We start from the raw sequence: 7,551 nt of genomic DNA, 5'->3' as shown, positions 1-7,551 counted from the left end.
TGATTATTATGTGTCTGGGTGTGGTTTTCATTGGATTGATACTATTTGGAGTTCTATGTGCTTCTGTTAGAGGAATGCCAGATTGTTGCCCCATATTTGGGAAGTTTTCTGCTATTACTTCTGCCCATATTCTTTTTATATCATTTGCATTGACTCCTTCCTTCTCATTGATGCCTATTAGTCTCACATTGTTCATCTTTGCATCATCTTGTAGGTATTGAATTATTTTTTCCTGCAACCTAGTTGTTTTTAAGAGATCTTTTCTTACTTTTTCACTAGCTGCAATGGTTTCTTTCAGGTCAGAAAGGCTATTTTAACTTTCACACAAACAGTTTTGCCAGCTTGTGATTAAGGTTTTAATTTCCTTTGTATCACTTTGAACCTGTTTCATAGATTCTATTTCTTTCCTAAATTGTTCATTCAGGAGTTCCACCATTTTTGTATTCTCCTCTATTTTTTTTAATCAGTGTATTCTTTAGAAGCATTTAGTACTTCGTTCATTATAGTTACCACTACATTTTTTATTTCCAAAATTATTTCTGATCTGATTTCTTCTATACCTTTCTGCAGTTGATTCTTTAATGTCAACACTATTATTTCTGAGATATCTGGTGTGTGATTTCCGGTTTCCTCAGTGCTAGTGTCTTCTGCATTTGTACTGGGTGGACTTGGGGCCTGAGACTGCATTTTGTTCCTTCTCTTTGTCATTTTGTATACCACTGTCTTTTGACCTTTGGTGTAGAGCTTAGATAGTGTTATTACCTTAGCACCAGGTCCAGATCTATGAAGTTCAGATTCCTCCAGGTGGATGTTGTTTGGATCTGGCTGCTGTGCTTCACTTCTTTCTGCTGCAGGTGTTAGTGTTGAACCCTTTGTGTCACTCTGGCAAGATGTTCTGCTCCTGAATCAGCCGGGTGGGTCTTGCCTCTAGCCTTTTTCCAGGGAGTTCTGTTGAAGGGTTCCATGCTGGGCCTGCACTCTGGGTCTATTCAGGATCCTGCTGGGCCCTGTGTTGTCTCACTCACTCCCCGGGCCTGCGCTCTGAGTCTATTCAGGATCCAGAGGGCCCTGGGTCATCTCACTCACTCGCCGGGCCTTTGCTCTGGGACTGTTCAGTATCCTGTGTCCCTGGTCTTCTCACTCACTGGCCAGGCCTGTGCTCTGGGTCTATTCAGGATCCAGAGGGCCCTATGTCATCTCACTCACTCACTGGGCCTGCACTCTGGGTTTCTTCAGGATCCCGTGACCCTCAATCATCTCACTCACTTGCAGGTCCTGCGCTCTGGGTCTGTTCAGGATCCCGAGACCCTTGGTCATCTCACTCACTCCTCAGGCCTGTGCTCTGGGTCTATTCAGGATCTGGCGGGCCTTGGGTCATCTCACTCACTTTCTAGGCCTGCGCTCTGGGTCTATTCAGGATCCCGAGGCCCTGCGTCATCTCACTCATGCACCAGGCCTGTTCTCTAGGTCTATTCAGGATCCGGAGGGCCCTGGGTCATTTCACTCACTCACCGGGCCTATGCTCTGCACCTATTCAGGATCCTGTGGCCCTGGTCTTCTCACTCACTTGCCGGGCCTGCGCTCTGGGTCTATTCAGGATCCCGCAGCCCTGGTTCGTCTCCTGGTGTTCTGTTTTAATGTTTATATCTGTAATCCATGCTTTTTAATCTATTCAGTTTAGTGTATGGTGATATTCCTGGTTTATATTTTAGTTTTCAGCATGTAGAGAGCCAGTTATTCCAGCATCATTTATTAAAGAGGTTATCTTTCTTTCAGTAAGCATGTTTGGCTTCTTTGTCAATGATAATGTTGGTGAGTGTGTTTCTAGTGGATTTTTCATCTTCTAATTTATTCCATTGATCCTGAGGTCTGTTTTCTCGAAAATACCAGGCTGACTTTATCACAGTAGCCTTGTAGAATAATTTCAAATCAGAAATGTTAATGTTTCCTGCCTTGGCTTTGTTGGCCTGGATTGTCTTTGTTCTAGGCATTTTCTGGTTCCAACCAAATTTTAGGAATGATTTCTCTAGGACTGTAAGACATGTTGGTCATATTTTGATAGAGATTTCATTAAATCTGTACATCAGTTTTGGGAGTATGTCAGTCTTTACAATGTTGGTTCTTCCTATTCAGAAACAGGCTATATCTTTCCATTTTTCTGAAATCCTCAATGATCTCTTTTTTTTCAGAGTACTGTGATTTTCATTGAATAGGTCTTTGACCACTTTGGTTAGATTAAATCCTATGTATTTAATTTACAACTTGCTATTGTAAAAGCTATTGTTTCTTTAATAGAACATACTTTTCAGTGTGTGTGTGTGTGTTTTTATCTGTGTAGAGGAATGCTATTGACTTTTGAGTATTGACTTTGTATCCTACTATGATATTGAATTTGTGTATCAATTCTAATAGCTTCTTGGTGGAGTTTTTTTGGGTCTTCCAAGTAAAGTATCATGTCATCTTCAAATTATGATAGTTTAAATTCTTCTTTACCTACTCTTTTTCCTTTCATTATTCTCTCTTGTCTAAAGCTCTAGCTAATGATTCCAGAACTCTACTGAATGGGAGTGATCATAGAGGACATCCTTGTCTTGTACCTGATCTGAGAGTAAATGATTTCAATTTTTCCCCCTTTAGAATTACGTTAGTTATTGAGTTGTCATAGATAGATTTTATCAGATTGAGGCAGAGGCAATCTATTCCAATTATCTGTAGGAGTTGGAACATGAATGAGTGTTGGGCATTTTCAAAAGTCTTTTATGTATAAATTGAGGTGATCAAGTGGTTTTGATATTTGGCTGTATTGATATATTGCATTGCATTTATAAATTTGCGTATATTGACCCATCCTTGCATCCATGGTTTGAGTCTTTCCTTGTCTCAGGGTATAATCTTCTTGATGATTTGGTGTATTCTACTTCTAGGATTTTATGGGCAATTTTTGCATCTATGTTCAAGAGGCAAATTGACTTGTATTTCTCTTTTAATTAGCATCTGTAAAAAACAACTGCACAAACATAGAGGAAATTAGATTCAAAATAATCCTGAACTACAAAAAGAAATGAAAACTGTAATGAAAGTACTGGTAACTGTTCTCAAGAAGACACTGATAAAAAATATAGATTAGAAAAACAATGCAATCCTTGAATGAGCAATATAGGAAAAAATAGATCGCATGAAGCATAGTCAAAGAGATATAGAGGTACTTTAAATCTCAATCACAAGCTTGAAAAACCATTTGAATGAAAATGAAGAAAATCTGAGGTAAATAAACTTCTATACAGGTTTAGATAGACTTGAACAGTATAGCTATCAAAACAGCTTACTCTCTTAAAGGTGTAGCTGTAGACTATCACATCCCAGCAACAGGAAATTGACTAATGCACAGACCTTCTTCTTGTGAAAGATTGTGGATGAAATTATTGTTACTCACTAGCCTATTCTGGTTTCATGTATATTCAGGCTGCAACATTTGTTGTTCTCTGTCTTAACATTTATTAATTCCAAAATTTATTGACATGTAATTTTTTTTAATGTACTTTCTTTTAACCTCTTCAGAATTCAGCTTAGATTTAGCCCTTTCTCACACCTGTGTACAAGGTAAACAGTCTCAGGCAAGATAAGTGGTCCTGGTGAGCACACATCCACAAACCCTGACTATTGCTGGAGCTTGTTGGAGCTGTGACAGACTCTCCCACCATCACTGCCACTGTGTCTCTGGTGACCTGGTGCTACCAGTCCCACTGATAGTTGTGGAACTGGTAAGACATACTCTGAGCCATCCCACCATTGAGAGACCTTTGAGCTTTGCCCTGCCCTCAACATCATTGGATTCTACTTAAGCTGTGGCTTGCCCCCACCAAAAGTGTTGGAAGCCATAATGAACACTATGAAACAGGAGCTTTGTTGAAGCAACATCTCTGTCCTACACTCATGGGGTCCTTACTCAACATTCTTCCACACTCTTATCCTTGTTGCAAAGTCAGGATAAACATTGGGACCTTCAAACATGACAAAAAGAAGGAGAAAAAGGAAATTTCTGGTCACCAGTCCAGTGTAAAGAAATCAAGGAGACAAAGTCATAGAAAATCATGGAAGTCACACATGTGAAATTACTTTTTTGTCTTTATTTTATGTTTCAAATTGTTTTTATTAATTTTAATGAGAGAATAATAGTAAAGAAAAAGCATCAAAACAGGCTACTAGGGCAATTATGATAATAAATACATTGTATATTGTTATCTTCATACTAGTTATTCACAGGACAAGATGAAGACATGATTCTTGTCTAAAAAATATTAGGTCAAACCATTCTTCTCATTGAACTTAGAGAAAGCAGCTGTCTATCCTATTTTATATATACATATATATGATTTTTTCAACACAAAATGGTCCTTTATTTATATTTCCCTTTTTTGTTTTTGTCAGAGATGGATGTTCCTTTTTATACTTCCTGCCAGTTCAAATATTGTAGATACATGAATTCAGCAAAATAACCCAGTACAATCCAATAGTCCAAAATAGTACTGGGTTATGAGCAGAATTGGCACTTGTCAGAAGTTGGTAACATGAGCCTTTTGTAGGTCAGCATATTATTATTATTATTTTCTTGTGGTTTTATTTTTTTTCCAAAATTTTTTTGATAAACAAATAGTGATGAGACAGTTTCAAACCAAATTGGTAGGACAGTTTCAATAATTAACACATTACATACATTCTTCTTAGTGGTTATTTGCTGTACAAGATGCAGACATGATATCTTATGTACAAACTCTAATAGAACAAATCCCTCTATTCATTAAGAGAATGTAATTATATATCTATCCTAACCACTTTGAATACACAGATACAAAATGGACATTCATCTATATCCCCTTTTTTTGTTTAGTTCCTTTATTTGAATATTATAGGTGTGCTAACTTAGCAAAATATTCTAAAAGAGTCTAGTAGTCCATAATACCACTGGGTCTTCCGCTTGACTCTCAATGTCAGAAATTGTTGACCTGAGTCCCCTGCAGCTCAACAAAACAGCATGGCTTTACTTCTTACATTTCATTTTTATACTTTTCTGCTGGACTGTTAAGACCAAGGTAAAGCAAGACCTAGACAACAAGAGTTGTAGCTTTTGGGTCTGATAAGGTCAGTGAAATCCCCTCAGGATTTATCCTGAGGTCTGTACCTCAGATTGTAAATCCTTTGTCAGTGTCAGTCATGTGGATGAGTCACGGCCATTGCTTGGCCAATGTGCTCTCTGTGAAAGCCTGAGAGAATGTTTTCTCTCCATGTGACTCTCCTTAGGCACACTCTACATCATCGATCACTTTCCTCTTTGGCTCCATAATCTCCTTGATCAGAAAATTTGGGACATTACTGAGTTACATGACTTTACAAAATAAGTTCTCATATGTCCTGAGTCTTGATTGACCTTGGAAGGCTAGGGCCAAAATGTAGGCTTTCTTTGCTGCTCTCCTTTTTCTCTAATTTTTGTCTGCAATCTTAAGTTGTTAACTCCAGAAGAGAAGCTTATTGTTATTACCATACAACCTAGGCTGTTAAGCTTAGCCTCACTATGTGTCTGAATATCAGACATCTTTGGCATAACATGGAACAGGTAATTTTCATCAAGTATTGATATGTTTAACTTTAAGTCCCTATAGAATATGATTAAAAACATTTAAAAATTAAAATATATTTTAAAAATAGGCATAAAGAATTATATAATTCTTATGTTTACACATAAGTGCAGAAAAATAACCATATACAACCTTGAAGCTGAAGAGTCCCACTGAAATTTCTGATGTGATAATGATAGAGGGATACAAATTGATCTCATGTGGGTAACCTCCAAATCATATAGGGACCCTCCAAATGACATAGGGAAAAATGACCTCCTGACCTGACCTGCCTGAGTTTGTGTTCTGTAAAATAGAAGAATGAATTTTAGGAGCAAACAGAGATTATGAGCAGAATATATTTATTCAGGGATAGAAAACACCTATCCAAGAGAGGCACAGGAGGGGGTCCAAGCAGGTTGTTCCCTCAGGAAACTGTCTCTTCAAGGACTTTTATACAGGAAAGCCATGGGGGCAGATGGGTCTAAGGTGGTAGAGAAGCCATGGGAGCTCGCTTAGGTGGGCATGATTTGTGGCAAAAGTACGATCAAACATTGAGATCATAAGCACCATTGCTCAGGTAAAATTTATTAAATACAGTACCAATTGGGGAAGCCAGTCACATAGCAAGTGGGCATGAATATGGGACAGGGTCTCTTCCTGTTGGGTGTTGGGCTAGTGACTCATTTGGGCTCTTTCAAGGTGATTGATGCCTATTTAAAATATCAATGCCTGATCTCCATCCCTAGGGAAGTATGTAATGGTGTTTCCACTTTTGTCTTCGTCTTGAGATATGGCTCACGTGGGAGAATCTGTCTCTTCCAATTACAAGGTCACCTTGTTTTCCACCTTGTCTACTTGAGGACTTGGCCCTGAATAACTTCGTATAATATTTCAGTCTAATTCAACTGCCTACAATGATAGCAACTAAAGTAAAGAAACAACTCCACCAGGCTATGGAGGAAATCAGATCAGCAATAATCTCTCAGGTGAAAATAAATGACAATCATGTAAAAGTTACTCATTATATCAAAGGAGGGCATCAATTAAAAACATACAAGGTAATAGGAAAATGATTTTAATATTGAATGAAATATACAAGGAAGAACTACAATACATGCACCAGTTTCAAAGAGATAGCCAGGATTTTAAGAATTCCATTGAAAGCTCTAAAAACTGCTTGAGTGAAACAGAAGATAGAATTTCTGACCTAAAGATAACATTGTACTTAGTGAACATGAAAGAAAACATCTCTTAAAAATAATCAGAAACCAGGAAATAACAGTACCACAGCTGCAAGATTACACAAAGAAATATAAGATAAGACTGATACGTATCAAAAAAAATACTGCTGGATATAACACAAAAGACACAAAAAGTGTATGTGAAGAAATAAGATCAGAAATTTGCCATGCATGGTAAAAGAATGTGATGTACACATACCTTTAACATATAGAATGCCAGCTATCCATAGTCAAAATAAATCCTCACTCAGACATAATAATCAAGATTCCAGAAATTGAACAAAAGTAAAGAATATTAAAGTCTGTTAAAGAAAAGAAACAAATGATATATAATGGAAAGCCCATCAGAATTATAGGCAGATTTTTCAACCCAGACCATCAAACCAAGAACTTGGAGTAAAATATTTGAGGCCTTGAAAGAAAACAACTTTCGACTCAGATTGATGTGTCCTACAATACTATCACATTTAATGGAGAGATCAGATATTTCCTTGACATGAACAACTGAAGAAATTTATAACCACTGAATTAAGTCTACAAAACACCTGACAGATATTTTAGAAAAAGACAAAAATGATCACAACTTCAAGAAAAACAACAGGAAAGAACAACTGAGCAGAGCATACAATTATATAGATGGGAAATGTAGGAATCTTCTACCAGGAAAATAACATTTCAAACATAAGCATATATAT

The sequence above is a fragment of the Octodon degus genome, unplaced genomic scaffold, assembly GCF_000260255.1.
Source record: "Octodon degus isolate 3935 unplaced genomic scaffold, OctDeg1.0 scaffold00081, whole genome shotgun sequence".
Classification (NCBI taxonomy): domain Eukaryota; kingdom Metazoa; phylum Chordata; class Mammalia; order Rodentia; family Octodontidae; genus Octodon; species Octodon degus.
Note: the sequence above shows the minus strand (reverse complement) of the source record.